The 18824-nt window shown below is 45.4% G+C and overlaps 1 pseudogene; it reads right to left on the bottom strand.

Moving 5' to 3' along the window:
- Positions 1-267: 267 nt before the first annotated feature.
- LOC133364697 (U1 spliceosomal RNA) lies at positions 268-403 on the bottom strand (annotated as a pseudogene).
- Positions 404-18824: the final 18421 nt, after the last annotated feature.

Genomic DNA, 18824 nt, shown 5'->3' with positions numbered 1-18824 from the left:
ACCCTAGATGTCCAATGTCAATTCACTAACAGGCAAAAAAACCCTTGCTGTTTAAGAACGTACCTATAGCCAACAGACATTTCTATCAAACTTTAAAAAGCAGGGAAATTGGACAGCTATAGTGAATGCACCAGGGGAGCAGGAGACCTGACCTCTTTTCGGACATATTGTACTGCCCTACATATTTTTCAAAATGCAAACACAATTTGGGTTGGTCTTTCACAGTCCAATCCACTTCCAGTGTAGCTTGGAAGAATTTGGTAAGATGTGGCACAAATTATGCAGTCAAGTTTCCTGCATTTGGGGAAACCACAGAGGTCAATGCACCCGGAGTGCAATGGATGAACCTCACCCTGGGAAAACCACCTTCATGATCAGGGTATCTCCCCTGCCCAGTAAGTTAGAACTATTGCTCCAAGCCCAGGGAGTGGCATTTCATGGCACTGCATGGGCCTTTGATCAAATCCAGCAGACCTCTTCCTATGTTCCATCCCAAGGGTGCCCTCCAGTTGTTGCTGGATAACAGCTGCACCATTGGCCATGCCAGCTGGGGTTGCTGGGAGTCCAGTGACATCTGGAGGGTCACAGCTTCTCCATCCCTGTCCCAGTGTATGAGAGCCTGGTCTGAACTCATGGCTTGTTTGTTTGTTTTTCTCATAGATGTCCTTTCTCTGGATGCCTTGCAATGTCACCTTTCTTCAGTGTCCCCCCGCTGATGTCTTTAATTCTGTTCCACTAACATTAACTAGTTTTGTTCCTCAGCTGCCATGGCTGAGGTAGCAATTATTTCTCACAACTACCGTGCTAAAGACCGTGGAAAATCCAAACTTTAAGGAAAATAGATTCAAACAGACCTGTATGCAATTGCCATCTGCTTGTGCAACCGTGTCTGCAGATGCCCTGCTCTCTCTCTCTCTCTCTCTCTCTCTCTCTCTCTCTCTCCTTTTCTTTACAACTTTGTTGTTGTTATGTGCCTTCAAGCTGATTACGACTTATGGCAGCCCTATGAACCAACTTTGGGTATTGATGATACCTGTACAATGCGAGGGTTGTGGTGTTACAACTGGCATTGCAAAATGAGCTCTCTAGATCTTATAGGAACACAGAAAGCTGCCTTATCCTGAGTCAGACCATTGGTCCATCTAGGTCAGTATTGCCAACACTGACTGGCAGTGGCTTTCCAGGGTTTCAGGCCAGGTTCTCTGCCAGCCCTGCCTGGAGATGCCAGGGATTGAACCTGGGATCTTCTGCATGCAAAGCAGATGATCTGCCACCGAGCCACAGCCCTTAAAGTGCAGCAGATAAAGTGCATATAAACTTTCCATCCATTGGTTTGTTTGTCTGTAGCTACAAGTTTCCAGGTTCTCATAGGCAAAATCTGCCTGAAATAATTCAAAGATTGACAGTGCTATACATGTCTATTGCATTCAGTCGGACTTACTCCCAACCCAGGTAAGTGTCTAGGGGACTGCAGCCTAATGCATATTATCTATTGTACTTATATTATTTATTTATATATTGTATGTATTATTGTTGGGTGAGATCTAAATGAGACCTCATTGTGCCCCCTTCCCCCAGGTAAGGCACGGAGCTGGATTGAACCTGTATTAGGAAGGAAACACACTCACACACAAGCTTTGATCAAAGGTTCCATCCAACCAAAAAGCCTCTCTCAGTCCAACCGAGAGAGACAGCTGTGGTCAGATGGACAACTTTATTAAGAATTCACTAGTAATTTATAGGATATTGGGTACATATAGGATATTGGGCCGCGATAATGGACTGGATGAGAGCTAACAAACTGAGGCTCAGTCCAGACAAGACTGAGATGCTGCTGGTGCGTGGTTTCTCTGATCAGGTGGTGGATATACACCCTGTCCTGGATGGGGTTACACTCCCCCTAAAGGAACGGGTTCGTAGTCTGGGAGTCTTTTTAGATCCTTCCCTGTCACTTGAGGCTCAAGTAGCCTTGGTGGCACGGAAAGCGTTCTACCAACTTTGGTTGGTAGCCCAGCTACATCCCTAGCTGAGCAGGGAGGACCTCACATCAGTTGTATATGCTCTGGTAACCTCGTGATTGGATTACTGCAATGCGCTCTACGTAGGGCTGCCTCTGAAGACAGTTCGGAAGCTACAGCTCGTGCAAAACGCGGCGGCCAGACTGATAACGCGGACCAATCGGTCCGAACACATAACACCTGTTCTGGCTCGCTTGCACTGGCTTCCAATATGTTTCCGGGCCAGATTCAAAGTGCTGGTTTTAACCTATAAAGCCTTATACGGCGCGGGACCACAATACCTGCTGGAACGCCTCTCCTGATATGAACCTGCCCGTACACTACGTTCTACATCGAAGGCCCTCCTCCGAGTTCCGACTCAGAGAGAAGCTCGGAGGGTGGTAACAAGAACTAGGGCCTTCTCAGTGGTGGCCCCCGAACTGTGGAATAGTCTCCCTGATGAGGTGCGCTTGGCGCCGACGTTACTATCTTTTTGGCGCCAAGTCAAAACCTTCCTCTTTTCTAAGGCATTTTAATCTAACTTAATCTAGTTTTAATATGTGCTGTAACTGTTTTTAGTTTTCTTACTCTCTTATATTTTGTTGTATTTTATTATGGGATTTTATTGTATATATTTGTATTTCTTTGTTGTACACCGCCCAGAGAGCTATGCTAGTGGGGCGGTATAAAAATTTAACAAATAAAATAAATAAATAAAATAAATAAATACAGTAAATAATAAACAACAAAGACGCGCATATAGGTAGTACAACGGCAAAGAAACACAAAACGTACTTCTTTCAAGGATACAAGAGGATATCACATTCCGTCCATCCTCCTGTCAAGCTGACACTTACTTATCTTTAAGGTCTTTGAAGTCCTTGGGAAAGAGACAGAGGAGCCAGCATTATGTTTGACAAATAAACAACTAATTTCTTTAGAACAAATCAGCGATTACCCCTCACCTTTGCTCTACATACTTAGCAGTGAGGATACACAGCCTTAAAGGAATAGGAATCTTAAAGGGACAGTAACTCTTACGGATTCTGAGAGAACACAAAATACTAAAAGAAAGGAGCAAGAGCTGGTTCTGAGCACCCATATAAATTTTACAGATAACATTATTTATTATTTGATTTATATCCCGCCCTTCCTCCCAGCAGGAGCCCAGGGCAGCAAACAGAAATGCTAAAAACACTTTAAAACAACATAAAAAGACCTTAAAATACATTAAAACAAAACAAAGTTAAAAACATTTTTTAAAACAAGCTTTAAAAACATCTTTTTTTTAAAAAAAAAAGGGTTAAAACATATTATTAAAGAAAACATATTAAAAGCAATTCTAACACAGACGCAGACTGGGATAGGTCTCAACTTAAAAGGCTTGTTGAAAGAGGGAAGTCTTCAAAAGGCGCCGAAAAGATAGCAGAGATGGTGCCTGCCTAATATTTAAGGAGAGGGAATTCCACAGGGTAGGTGCCACCACACTAAAGGTCTGTCTGTCTTTACATTACATTACAATTCATTTTTTAAAAACCATTTAACTACAGTTTAAATAAAAACAATATACAGACAACCCAATTATTTCGACCAGGTGTTCCTCTTGACTAAGCAATGTTTTTACCTGGAGTTGAAGCTCAGGTTGGTGCTGTTCATACCTGTGGGCATTTCTATGTTGGGAACACTATGGAGAACAGCAAATGGCAGGGCAGGCACAAGCCTGCCCTGGGCCTGCAGCGCTGTATGGCCGACCCCTGCCCAATACAGGTGGCACAGGGCTTAAATAAGCTCACCCACCCCACCTACCTGTCGTATCAGGATACACGTGCTGCCCATTACACACGCACATCTGCCATCACCCAAGATGGCTGCAGGGACATCAACACCGTTGGGACGCCTCTGCCACCATCTTGGGGGATGGCAGACATGAGCACGCAGTGCTTGAGGCATGTGCTGATGTGCTGAAATTAGTTCACATTTCTGCAGCAATTTGTGTTTTTTTTTTATCCACTTGAAAATTCAGCAGCTATTTAGTGCAACTTTCTCCTAATAAAAACATTTTTGATTGCAGTTTTGACTAATATACACATTTTTGCAAGCAATTTTCCCTAATATAATGCATTTTGTATATTATTTTCACTAATATATGCACTTTTGCACACTTTCCCATAATACAATCATTTCTGTACACATTGCTTGGTTAGAGAAGTGCATGGCAAAATTTGGGGAAGTGTGACTTTTGAAGGATAGCTGTGTTTCGATTCACATATTGGTTTGAGAAGTGTGAATTAGACAGTTCCTCATTAAATTGCACAGAAAACCGAAGTTCTCCATTCCTTGTAAGGTCAGACATAATAGAGGTGCATGGTGTGGTGAAAATAGATAGAGAGAGAATGAAGGAGAACGTGGGAAGATTCGGGATGGACAATCTGAGGTTTTCCATTGCCTACGAACTTGTCAGCAGGTCAGAATTCCCTGTAGTGATAATATATGGAGGGCATAAAATGCAATTTTGGAAAAAACCAAAACCTTCCAAAGCATTGATTGTGTGTGAACAACAGTGAGTTTTCCAGACTGCAAACCCTGCAAAATACTGATTTTGAAGATGTTCACAATACAACCATTCTTTTCTTTTTTTTAAAAAAACCCCTCACTACATCCCAGCTCATTTGAGCTTCTAAATGACATCTCATGGAAAAAAAGAAAGGGTGAAGGGTTGGGAGCAGCAGTATGTACTGCACACAGGAGGGTGGCGTAACATGATCCCCTCTACTCACTTTATCCTTTCAACAATCTGTGAAACAGGGAGAGGCACTTGTTGCTGCTGCAGTTGACTGCTGCAGGGATGAGACTGCTGGGACCATCAACGGGCACGTTTTTCCACCTGCCTTGCCTCACCCCTCTGCCCGGGCCTTATCAGGAGGAGCTGCAGGCTGAGAGGTACCGCTGCTGGGGTGAGACTGTGCTGGGACCATCAAGGGGCAAGCTTGGCCACCTGCTTTGCCCCCTCACCCCTGCTGACAGTGACATTTTTCTGGGGACTGTCCTTTACCAGGAAGATGAATGCTTTTGGATAGCTGTTGATGCTTTTTAGAAATGCTATAATTTTGTGAGTTTGATTTTTTGTAAATTGTATTGTTTTTATTTGTATTTTGTATTTGTGTTTTTTATTGGTGTGTAAGCCGCCTTGGGGGCCTTTTTGGCCAAAAGGTGGCCTAGAAATGAAACATAATAGAACGCACAAGCAATAATTCTTAGCAAAGGTTGAGCGTCTCAAAGTACTTGCATGTTATCAGAGGTATTAGCTAAAATGCCGGGGGGGGGGATGGGCTTGTCCATTAAATTGTCCCCTGCCACACACCTTACAACTTAGTGACATTTTGTATGCTATCTATTTTTGTATTGGTATTGTTTTCCCCTCTGTTCAGCTTCAGTCATTTAATGAAGTTGGTTTATACACTGTTGCTTAGTTTAAACTGTTGAATTAGATTAGCTGATTTGCATTGTTTTACACAATAATGTATATTGTTCTGAACTTTTTGATATTATGTTGAGAGCCATTGTGATATAGCGGTTACAGTGTTGGACTCAGACCGGGACTGGTGCCAGCAGGCGGCCAGGTCAGGCACTGGGCAAGGGTTCCTGTGGCCGAGAGGGGACCCTGCAGCTGGGGCTTGGAAAGGGGAGCTCCTGCTCCACAATCCACACCAACATCGGGTCACAGGGTGTGATCACAGTGCCAGAGCTCCACCTTCCCAGTCCACACCTCCCCCATGTACCTCAACCTATGAAATTGCCACACCTGCCATCAGTCAAGATGGCACTGGGGCCATCAGTATGCCCTCACTGCTATCTTGGGTGATGGCATGCATGCACACGCACTCAGAGCACTGACATGGCAATGTGGGAGGTGGTGTGGGCTTAAATAGGCCTGGCCACGCCATCTCACATGTCACCACACTGTGTGGCTGATGGGGTGTGTGTGCACACAGTGTGCTAGCTCACCACCACAACAGTAGAGGTTGTGTAACTGGGCCTACAGCAGAGCCCGCTGTAGTCTGGTGCTGGCCTGCCCCTGACTGGGACCTGGGAGACCAGGGTTCAAATCCCCTCTCAGCCATGAAGCTCACAGGGTGACCTTGGGCCAGTTGCAGGTTCTCAGCCTAACCTACCTCACAGGGTTGTTGTGAAGATAAAATCAGGAGGGTTAAAACCATGTCTTGATGCCACCTTGAGCTCTTTGGAGGAAAGGTGGGATACAAATGTAAAGAAAAATAAATAAATAAGTAAATAAAATAAATGTATGTTTCTAATACGTTTTGAACTAGCCACGATGGCTATGCTGTCCCTCCGCTATTGGGGGCCTTCTTTCTAGCTTCTCATGGGCATCTGGTCGGCCACTGTGAGAACAGGATGCTGGATGAGACAGGACACTGGCTTGATCCAACAGGGCTCTTCTTACAATTTTGTGGGAAAGTGGCCTAAAAATACAAAACAGACGATTATAATCTTTGTGCTGAAAAAAGGTGCATGGAACAGAATGGCCTTGGGACAAGATTTTGCTCCCTGCTTCCCTCCCCCTCCCTTCCCTTTATTCTCTTTGCCATAATTACTCCCCAGAAAAACAGTTTCAGACCACTTGGAAACCATTCTAAGGACTTCCTGTGTGTTGCACCCTTTTCCTTTGAATGAAATAAAATGTGTTAGTTGTGAATGTTTCTCTGAGTCTTTATTTTGTTAAATAAATTTAATTTACTGAATGAATTTATACGTTGTGGTTCAAATTATACCATCTTCCCATGACACCTTGTAAAGTGCCTTGTGACATTTATTATTATTATTATTATTATTATTATTATTATTATTATTATTATTATTATTATTATTATTATTATTATTATTATTATTATTATTGTTGTTGTTGTTGTTATTATTATTATTATTATCAACAACAACAGCAGCAGCAGAAGCAGCAACAACAACAATAAATAACTTGTCCCATATAGTTATGTTCAGTCACCTTAATCTGGTTCCAGCCCATTATTTTAATTCTGTCACCGATACCATTTCTTTTTCCTTTTTTCCCAGAGTATCATTTGTCCTTTAATAAAGGAGCTAAATTATATCAAAACACCCCCCCTGCTCTTTTTAAAGGCCTCTTCTCAGGGACGAGACAGCAGCTGGTTTTTGAAACACAAAAACTGCTGCTGAATCTTCCCTGCTAACATCTTGACAATCTTCTTGTTATCAAAGTGGGCCAATATTTAGGCTTGACAATAAATGCTCATGGCAGGAAAGAGGCAGAGCCTGGGTTGAAGTGTATGTGAGGAGCTGCTTACTATTGTGCCCCCTGTTGCAACAGCCATCAGAATTTCATATTCTCATACTGTGAGTCTCCATTTTACTCGGCCCACTCGCAGCCGCTTGGTGCTTTTTTTCCTTACTGGCCAAACCACAAGGGTCGTTTGTGGAACATTCTGCAAGACTTCAAACTGCAGGCCCCGCTGTTCATGACTTCAGGGCAGGATTTCTGCTTTGCCAGAGAGTGAGTGATTTAACTGTTAAACTGAGCTGGACTGTGTGGCTTTTGAATGGAACGAGTTGCAAGGCTGTACCAGGTTCTAGGTTGATAAGATCAATAGTGCTTTTTTATTTATTTATTTCTCCCCTCTCTATCTAAAACAGAAAAGGCATGCCAGTTGCATAACAGCAACAAACTGCTTGACATTTTGATAGGCTGCATTTTGGTCCAGGATACGCACCCTCCTCTTTGCAGGAAGGGTGCTCACAGAGTGAATCGTGTGGGCCGGGCATGTCCTCAGTCTGATCCATTTTGGCACCCTGGCAAGCCAGCTGGGAAGAGACACCAAGGGCCAGGCTAGCCAGAGTGAGAAGGCACCCTTCTTCCATCTGCTGTGGCCCAAGACAGGCCCCATCTGTAGTGTACAATTAAAGCAGTATCATACCACTGTAAATAGTCATGGCTTCCCCAAAAGCATCCTGGAAACCATAGTCTGTGAAGGGCACTGAGAGTTGTTAGGAGACCCCTCTTCCCCTCACAGAGCTACAATTCCCAGAGTTCCCTGGGAAGAGGGATTGATAATTAAACCAAAACTGTAGCTCTGTGAGGGGGACAGGGGCCTTCTAACAACTCTCAGCACTCTTAAGAAGCTACAGCTCCCAGGATTCTCTGGGGGAATGCATGACAGGTTAAAGTGGTATGGTACTGCTTTAAATCAGTGTATACTGCTGATGGGGTCACAGACGTGCTGCCTGGGGCTGATGGGAGTTGTAGTCCAAAACATCTGGAGAGCACCAGGTCGGTGAAAACTGGTGCAGAGATATATCAACAAGCTAATTAATGCTGCTTCATACATCTGATAAAGTAACCTGTGACATACAAAAACCCCAGGGCCCAAGACTAAATGAGAACACCTGAGGTGGTGATGGTGGCGGAAGAGTCCTAGCAATGGACAGGCCTCACTGAGGGAACAAAGAGCCCCATAGAGCGTTCTTAGCAGAGTGATCAGGAGGACTGGGATCCTGGGAGGGACCCAGGGAGCTGCAGCGGAGGGGCTGGAACAGGAGAAAGCGTCCGCAGTTTAGACAGTCACACCTCTGTTCCCTTAGTTCCAATTACAACTGAAGAGGCGCTCCATGGCTGTGATGAGCTGGTCCTTGTCCTGTCTCTCAACCCTGCCTTGTCACTCAGGCCTCCACTTGCACCTCCTCCAGAGCAGGGGTGTAGTCGTCCAAGGTCTCGGGGGGTCTTAGACCCCTTACCTTTTTGGAGCAGAGTCCCAGTAGGGTCTCTAAGTCTCCAGCATCCTACCAGCCAATCAACATGAAAGGGGAGCATGTTAGCCACTGAGAAGAATCTTCTAACATGCTTTCTTGTCCTGTCCTGCTGATTGAAGCCAATCAGGGAGAAAGGAGATGAATCAGCCACTGAGAAGACTCTTCTCGGTAGCTAACACTCTCCCCTTTCATGCTGATTGGCTCCTAGGGATGTCTGTTGTTGTGGGAGAAGGCATTAACAAGGATCTCATTCTCAATCCAGGAGCAAAAAAGGGGGAGAGGAGGCATGGCTGTGACTCACATGAAGGGACTCTGCACTTCTCAATTTGCCACTATGCTACTGCCTCAGATGAGGAGGAACTGGAGGCTCGACCAGAGGTGGTGTCAGGAGAGGAATGTGGCTGAAGTGCCTCCACCCCTGTTGCCAAGGCCACACTGGCAGATGTGTGGCCACAAGCAGACAGCACCAGCTTTTCAACCTGTTCGTAGGAGTGCCTGCTTGCTAACCCAGTCCCATTCAGAGAAACCTTCACCGCGCAAATGGTAAGCCTGCCCCGAGCCTACTGAAAGGGTCTCAAGGGGCGTGTCCAATTGCCGCGACAACATCTTAGCTTGAGTAGTAATGTCTAGTTATGCTGTCTAGAGATGCAGACTCCTGTGTAACCTGTGTAAGGTGATCTAGGGAAGGCAGTAAGCTGAAATCCCACAGTAAACATAATGGAGAAAAACACACCAGTGAGTCTGAGTCTGACTCTAGCGGGGTTGGCCAGGACAACAACGGTATGTTTCCCCAACACATCCCTAGATTGTAGCCAGATTTTGAAGTTTCCCTTCAGGGCAAAATATCTTGGAAGGAAGCAATAAAAAAGAATTCAGTAAGATGAGCGACAGGGAAATGGTGAGGGTGGCACTATTTGCATATTTATTCATTTAAAAATTTGCAAGGCCACTCTGCAACAACTCTCTCTGAGTGGCTGGTGGTAAAAGAAGAAACATGAAAACAACAAATAGTAAACATCACACTGAAAGAAAACAACAGCAGAGCATAAAACAACTTTAAAAAATGCTGGTATAAAACCTCACACATTTGGGAGTGCAGTTTTCCACCAAAGTAATGTGTACAGAACTGCATATACTGGGGGACAGTGAGTATAAAAATGCACATATCAGTGACCACAGCGAAAGAACAGTGATGGTTCCCGGCACAGCCCTCAGGATAGGGAGCTGCAGAGATGGCCTCTCCCAGTAGAGAACAGCTTGCCTCCTAGGACTGGGAGGATCTGCCAAAGTCCCCTTTCTCATTTTTCCAATCTTAAGTTCAGCTCTCCACATTTCCACATCAGTTTGCATTTTTTTAAAATCCTCATGAAAATTCATCAGCATTTTAGTATGCTTTTCTTTCTAATATGCATGTTTTTGTATTACGTCTAATAGATCCAGTTATGCAAGCAGTTTCCTTCCATATAATGTGCTTCTGCAGGTTATTGTCACCAGTATATGCATTTTTAATACATGCTTTACCTAGTATATGCATTTTTGTACATATTAGCTAGATGGAAAACAGCTTTGCAAAATTTGGAGAAGTGGAAATTTTGGAAGGTGGCTGTGTTTCATTTCTTGTATTATTTCAAGAAGTGTGAATTAGGTAGGTTCACCTTTAAATGGGAACTGAACCCCATTTCTCCTCCATCCCTACTGCTGGCATTACCCATCTCACCCCAGCAGGTAATGGGTCCCTGTGTAGGTCTTCAGTGGCTGATCTTAATGCACAGGCTGATTCATGCAGGGACAGGTGATCTCCCAGCTCCTAAAAGAACCACCCAAAATAGAGAAGCACAGCCTCACTTCAGAAGCACTGTCAGGGTATAGGGTTGCCAGGCTCAGGCCCTGAGACTGATCCTGTATCTTTAGGAGAAGAGAAAGTCAGCCAAGTGCAGGTGTTCTTGCAACCCTGTAATGGGAAAAACCACAAGGTGGAATTCTCCCTTCCCCCTGGACAACTTTTAAAGATACAGAAGACCTCTTGGTTGCCAGGCCCAGTCTCCAAGACAGCCTTTCCCAACCTTTGGGTCCCCAGATGTTGTTGCACTACAGTTCCCATCATTCCTGACCATTGGCTATGCTGGCTGGGGCTGATGGAAGTTGTAGTCCAATAACATCTGGGGGCCCAAAGGTTGGGAAAAGCTGCTTCAAGAGGTCTTCTGTATCTTTAAAAGTTGTAACAAGGGGAAGGGAGAATTGCATTGAGCAGGAGGTTGGGCTTGATGGCCTTATAGGCCCCTCCCAACTCTACTATTCTGTGATTCTGTGATCCTCTGTGATAGAGAATTCCACCTTGTGGATTTTCCCATTACAGTATTGTAAGAACACCTGCACTTGGCTGACTTTCTCTTCTCCTAAAGATACAGGATCAGTCTCAGGCCATGAACCTGGCAACCCTATCAGGGTACATATTCAGGATTTCTATGTCAAAGATTAGGTATTATAATTATGCCACCCTGGGCTCCTGTTGGGAGGAAGGGCGGGATAGAAATAAATAAATAAACAACAGAAAGGGAGCCATTGCAATGACTGAATCTTAGCAGCCATTGAGAACCAACTGTTTGTGACGTCGTGTACCTGTTCATTCAAGCAACGCTTGCATCGCCTGTAATATCCAGTTATCATTTCAAATATGAGACGGAGGTTCCCAGACCACAGGACTTTGCCTCCTGTTTAACCCGCCTAATGTCCTGGAAGAATCAAGGTCAGAGTGCGCCTACTGGGCCTGGGGCTCTTTTGTCATGCATGTTGTAATGTAGTTTGATGAAAAGGGCCATCGTGTTGGAGCCGGAGTCCACCTCCGAGCTGAGCCATTCGGTGGCGGAGCATGAGTTATGATGAAGAGATACTGCTGTTGGGTGGCCAGTTGGAGCCACAGAAAAGGCCCTCCTTTCTCCAAACGTGGGTGCAAGGCAGGGATGCTTAGGTTAGGTTAGCTGGGGCATCGAGGTTAACACCCTTGATCTTCCTTTTGTTGGAATCGGTGGGATTTGGCCGCAGGCACAAAGCAGGGCTCTTCCAAGGCCACAGAAGAAGTCTGCGCTTCCCTGAAGCTGAGAGGCAAGGGTGTGTGTATGTGTCATTCTCTTTCTCTGGGCATCATTCATGTTGGGAAGACGCAGGGGCTTCTGGCAGCTGAGCATATATCACACCAATTTACAAACAGGAAGCTGTGAGGCATCGGGAGAGAGGGTAAAGAAGGCTTGCACGCTGCTCTAAGGGCTCTCCCCCCATGATCCTTCCACGCTGTGACCTCCTACACATATTGCCTTTGGCCAGATTTGACGCAAACATGGTACAAACAGGACATCTACCTGTCTGCCTATCCCTCTCTCTATCCTAGTTCCCAACACTGTGTCACCTGAGTGTCATAAGGGTGGTTCACGACAGATGCTATTGGAGGTTGCTGATTCATAAGGTCGCCATAAGACGTAATTGACTTGAAGGCACATAACAACAACAATTTCATTTATATCCTACCTCTCCTCCAAGGAGCTCAAGGTGGCTTACAAACGTGGTTTCCCCCCTCATGATTTTATCCTCACAACAACCCTGTGGGGTAGGTTAGGCTGAGAGACAGTGACTGGCCCAAGGTCACCTAGTGGCCTTCATGGCTAAGTGGAGATTTGAATCCTGGTCTCCCAAGTTGCAGTCCAACATTCTAACCACTACACCACACTGGTAGGTGGCCTTTTCCAGGGATGGAGAACCCTTTTCAGCCCAAGGGCCACATTCTCCCATTGGGCATATTTTGGGGGCCACATGCCAATGGTGGGCGGAGGCAGAGGGAAAAGTAGGCTCATTGATAGATGTGATTCTTTGTTCAGTAGGCTATATTCCAGCCCCACTAAAATCTGAGGTTTCTACACCTATGCCTCTCTAACCAGGCAAACGAGAGGCATTATCACAGTTTGTGGAATGTTTGAGCAGGGCAGAAGTCGTTGAAGAGAGTGCAGAGCAGGGCAGGGGAGAGGCATGGTCTGGGAAAGGGGGATAGCTTAATGAGAATCCTGAGGGCAGCATAGAGAAGCTTGGCCATATTTGGCCCACAGGCCTGAGGTTCTGTACCCCTTGGCAATTCACATAGAAAGGCTGCAGTCACTGGGAACAGAGAGGAGGTTTAGCCCTCATCTGAATGACATCCATGAATACTGATTCTTAAGTAGCTCCTTGGTAGGAGCCAGGAAACAACATCGTTACCCGGGCAAAGCCCTAGACTGGCTGGGAAGCTTTAATAACCCTTCCACCACCGGAAGAGCCAATGAACAACCTTGATGGGGGAATCAATCTGGAGCCTTGGAACACTGCACAGCCCAGGGAATACTCTGGCCAGTGGACTGAGTGGCTCGTCATCATACAGGGTGGCAGCAGCTCATCACTTCTTGAAATTTTGGACTAAAACCCGGAGTGGATTCCGCTGCCCCACTGACATGGAGTCACCAACGACCGCTGGCTCATTGACCAGCAGGCTCCTTACTGTTGGAGCCCTGATATTTCTGAGTAAGCTTTCTTATTCATGCATATGGTGAAAAGTAAAGGGCTCATTTGGGACAGTCCACCCTGCAAATTCTCTCCACTCCTGGCATTGGGGTGGGGTAGGGACTGTGGGGCTGGCCCTTGCTGATAGGGATCTTTAGAGGGATGGGGTGTGTGCAATATACTTGACAGTGCTGGGGATCTCTTTCCAGTCCTAGGGTCACATTCCTTTCTGGGCAGAAGCCAAGTTTGGAGCGGGATGAAGCCACATAACGGTGCACACAACTGATTCATACAAATAAATCCATACCGCCCACATCAGATAGGGATGGTCAAATCTGACCATTTCAGTTTTGCTCATTTTCTCATTTTCTTCAACCTTACATTCAGTTCTTCACATTTCTACAAAAGTATGTGATTTTTCTTTTTCTTTTCTTTTCTTCTTTAAAGTCCTCATGAAAATTCATCAGTAGTTTAGTGCAATCTTTTTCTGAACAGGCACATTTTTGCAAAGCATGTTTTCCCTAATATGAACACTTCCCCTAATATAATGCATTTTTGTATGCTGTTTTCACGAATGTGTGCATTGTAATGCACACTTTACTTCAGCATATGCATTTCTGTACATATTACTTGGCTGGAGGACTGCACTTCAAAATTAAGAGGAATGCAAATTTTGAAAGATGGGTGTGTTTTGGGTCGCATATTGTTTTGGACAGTGCAGATTTGGTACACTCTCCTTGAAATGCAAACTGAACTGAATTTGTCCTCATCCCATACCATCTGATCAGCACTGAGCAGGTGACACTTCCTGCCCCCCCTCAAATCAGAGGACCAAGCAACCTCCCAAATGGGTTGGCAGTGAAAGAAGGTCGGAGATGTGCCCCAGCACCCAGCATGCCTTGTGGTACTTAGCGATGATCAAATCCACTGATCTGCCTGGACTAACTGCCAATAAACAAACCAACACCCAAAAGCTACAAGGCCAAACCTGCTGAAAACCAATCAGAAAAGGGCAGTGGAGAACAGATGAAAAAGGGTGTACCAAGGGCCAGTTGAGGAACACCCCAACGGTCCTGCTCTGTCCTTTAAAGGCTACTGGCCTTTATGGCCACACTGCCCCAGAGTGGGCAAGTGGGCACTGTGATGACGAGAAGGAAGAGTGCCTCCCTTAAGAGAGGATGCTTGCCCCACTCTGATTGGCCCTATGGAGGATCAGGATTCTCACTCACTCCTTTGGAAGGAAGCTCTCTTGAGATGCCATCTCAAGGGGAGAGGGTGCTCTTGCCCCTACCCTCAACATTCCTGCCCCCTACGCCACCGGCTGCTATTGAAAATACTGCATCCTGAGATGTTCTGACGATTTCCAGGCTTCTGATAAGGGGCCTTGGACTATAGCTGTGCACGTTTTCAGCATCCTGGATGATCTGGAAATGCCTTAACCATTTGTGGTTCACAAGGCACCCAGTTTAGGCGCAAAGGTCCACTTTCATATCTGTCTATTAATCAGGGTGTCTTGGGGTACGTGTTCCAAATTCTCTGGGTTTCTGGGTCATGCAGAAGTACCCTAACAATGCTGATAGCCCTGTGAGGGAGAGAGCCTGCTGAATCAAGCCAATGGCCCATCTAGTCCAGCATCCTGTTCTTACAGTGGCCACCCTGATGCCTATGGGAAGCCTGAGCACTACAACACTCTCCTCATTTGTGGAGAAACTGGCATTCAGAGGCATACTGTCTCCTACAGTGCAAGCAGACCATAGCCATAAGGGCTAGTAGTCTTTGATAGCCTTATCCCCAGTGAATTTGTCTAATGCTGCTAAAATGCACAGAGGATGAAGCATCTCTCTCTCTCTCTTTCACACACACACACACACACACATTATAAGTAGGTGCCTACATTGCCTCTTCCAGCATGCCTCTGGCTGACACGTCATCACCGGCTATCCATCCTCATTAATGGGGCTCATTTTCTTTGGCATGACTTCCAACAGTAATTTCTGAAGCTCAAGGATGTGAAAAAGATGGAGCGATGCCAATGCTGAATGGCCTTAATGCAACTGCTCAATGAAATGTCAGCTGCCCAACTAAATATAACCTCCAAAAGTAGGATTTATGCCTTGTAGCCCTTTGCTTTATATATATATTTTATTGTGATGATGAAAGGATAGGGAGGAGGAACCCAACCAGGAACTCAACGGGCTGTACCTGTAATAGATAATTCCAGCCTCTGCTTACCTTTACAAAATCCCACTTATGCAGGGAAGACAATACAGTGATCAAAGCAATGATGAGATTTTTTTAGTGGCATTAACCGTCATGACCTAGCAAAACGAGAGAAAATGGTTTAACAGAACTGTCAGATCCAATATAGCTAATAAAGGCATGGATAAATGTTTATTACGTACCGGAGACAGATAATTTCTGTACAGAAATTGGGAATGACCTTTCCTGATAACTCTTTATCTGCCTGATATCCTGAATGAGAGAGAGAGGGGGAAGGGGTGTAACAGGCGAGAAGATATGATGGTGGAAGGGGCTATACTTTTGGAGATATTTATGAAAGATGGAAGGTCCAGAGAAGGGAATTTCAATTTTGCAGGTGACTGTTGATACGAGAGAAAATGGGGAAAATGCAGATACAGAATATCACCCACCTCTGATTCAGCAAGAGGCTATAAAAATTAATGGAGAGAGTTAGGAGATGAAAAGGAAATGGGAAACTAGAGACTCAGGACCATACGCTCCTGTCCAGCTGCACAATGTGTCAGGATTTCTATGCATGTTTATAGCGCCAAACCACAAAAGTGAGAAATACATCCATTTAGTCTCTAGTAGTTTCTTGGTGCTGTGCTGGACTCTCCAAGGGCATGCTGATGACCTTTTGGTCCATGTGCCAGACCTGGATTCCTGGCAGTTGAGGGAACAAGAGTGAAGTGTTTATAAGAGGGGACAGAAGAGGAAGGCAAAGGCAGAGTGCAGGTAGCAAGAGCAGGTGTCCTTGCAGCTACTTTCTTTGGCCAGAGATGGCTGGGAGTACAGTGGTTGAATTCCCACTTGACACCTCTCAGGTTCCTGGTTCAAGACCTGCTGTGGCTCGAATCATGGTGATAGTAATGCTATTAGATGCTTCCTTGCAGACAAAATGCTGAACAGCTTTGTTTGGGGGCAATATATATATATGGTTTGTGCTTTCATTTGAAATGCGAATTAGCTGTTGATGTGTTAGACGAAAGTCATGCAGGCTGGGCATAAGCAGGATCAATCTTGGCACTTGAAAAATGGCAACTTCCTTGGTGCCTCCTTGCCCTCCAAGCACAAATGGTGATGTTGGCTTTCAGCTGTGCAGCCTGAAGGCCTGCTGCTCTGTTCTGCTAAAGATCTCAAACCTAAGACCCCCCTCTTTTGACTTTGAGGAGGATTATTTAAAGTGCTGGTGAAATTAGCTGTGGGCTTCAAACCAGAATATTTTGTCAAAATCAAATTTATTTCAATGAGGGAGACTCACTCTAATGCCTAGAAAGAAATGCGAAGATTCAATGAGGTATGAATAGCTGGAAGATAGGACAATTACCACCTCCTGAAACAATATATTTGTAAAGTTAATTCCTCCCGAACGTGAACAATCTCCTTACACTTGACCCTTTTCTATTGCCTCTTCCATGCTTGAACTCTCCTTGAACTTTGAAGATCCATCTTGAGAGTCTGAGATGGCCGTCTCTTTTGCATCTGGTTATTCTAGCTCCAATTTGCAGCCCTAAACCAGCAATTATAGTGATATACTGCTGAAGTCACCCGATGTGGATTAGTATCGGGATCAGCACATCTATGTATGGGAGTCGTGAATGGAGGGACTACGGCCATGATTTTAAATGACTTGATTAATTCTGAAACAACATTTCAGAGTCCATTAGATCTGGCAGGTGTCCGGGTTCTTGTCTGCACGCACACCCTGCACCAAGTGGCTATTTCTCCCTCCCTTAAAGAGCTAGATGGGCTAATATTTATTGCTTCTCCTCTCAGCAGGGCTTTTTCTTTGCCCCCTTCCATGAAAAGTTCAAAGGCCTTTGGGGTCAACGTGGACAATGCATGTCTTTTCCTAAATCACCACTGGATTCATGTCAGCCAGTTGTAATTTGTCCTCGTGAATATCCAATGTGGTTAGTGCTGGAAACGGGGTACTTAGAATGACTTCTTCTTTCATAAGATGGTCTCCTTCCCCCAAACAGGAAGCAGAAACCATAGGGTTTGCTTCACACATGCACAGAATCCCTTGCTTTTCTGTCCTTGTTTACTGTACACTTGATACCTGGCAGCTGAATGTGCTCCACTGAAAAACACTGGGTTTTGAGGTGATATGAGGAGACCTGAAAAGTCTGTTTGTGGCATTACATCTGGGAGTGCCCCCCCTCTCTCACACACACATCATCATCACTAAAGTTTGCAGCTATTAACATGGGTGTGTGAACCAACTCAGCCAGTCAAATATTTTGGAACTTAAGTGCATTCTTTCTGCATAAACGGTCTTCAGTAGAACCTTCAGTAGAGAGACAGCCTGCTTTTTGCTGATGCCACATGCCAAGAAACAACCTCCCCAAAGGTGTTTCCTCAGCGCTTACATTGCTATAATGTAGGCACCAAAGCCTATTTTATTTCCTCACGGGCTTTCATGATTGATTTCATATAACCCTCTGCTGCTTTAGTATTGGAGTGTTTCACTTCTTGATGCTGTTGCATCTATCAGTGAGGTTGTTATTTTGGGTTATTTCATGATTATTTGTAATGTCTTGATTGTTACCAACTCTGAACACTAAGAGAGCAGAAAAGCAGTTTTAAAAAATAATGTTTATTTAATAAGCAATCCAGACTTCTTACAGACATTTGAGGAATACAGCTTCATCTAAGTCTGTGTACTGGATTCAGCCAAGGCCTGAGCCAAATTGGGTCTATTCAGAGGCATCTGGGTCTTGGCCAAGTTGGGTTGTGAGCCACAGATCTCTACCGGTTGGGTTGGGTGGCCGGGACTATCAGGGATTGGGGTGTCGGGCGGAAAGGACAGGCAGGTGTGCCCAGAAAGAAAGAGGAGCTGGGAAAAGAAGGCACCTCTTTGTGGGAGAAGGTAGGCGCCTTTCCACTTGACCTCTCCTTCCCTCCAGTCCCACCCAAGCCCCACGCAGAATCCACAAAAGGGCCTTCACAGCACCCCACAGCAGGGAAACCTCTTGCTTATCAGCTGGTAAGTGGGAGGATTCCTCCTGAGCAGTGCCGGTCTTGGAAGCGGCCTCAGGCGGCTTCCCTGCCTGCAGTGACTGGCAACGTGCAGGATGGAATCCTGGTTGTCAGTTAGTAAGCAAGAGAATTCCATCCTGCACGGTGCTGGTTGCACCTCTTGCTCTCAGTCAGTCATGGCCCTCCCAACCGTATTTTATTTTTAAATCTGGGGTGAGGCAGGTGGTCCCCTCTTTGGGACAGGGCAGACTGGCCCTTCCTGAGGTCCGCAGATCAGGGTTGCCT

The sequence above is a fragment of the Rhineura floridana genome, chromosome 9 (assembly GCF_030035675.1).
Source record: "Rhineura floridana isolate rRhiFlo1 chromosome 9, rRhiFlo1.hap2, whole genome shotgun sequence".
NCBI classification, from domain to species: Eukaryota; Metazoa; Chordata; class Lepidosauria; order Squamata; family Rhineuridae; genus Rhineura; species Rhineura floridana.
The sequence above is the reverse complement of the archived record's forward strand: the minus strand, read 5'-3'. Positions and strand labels throughout refer to the sequence as shown.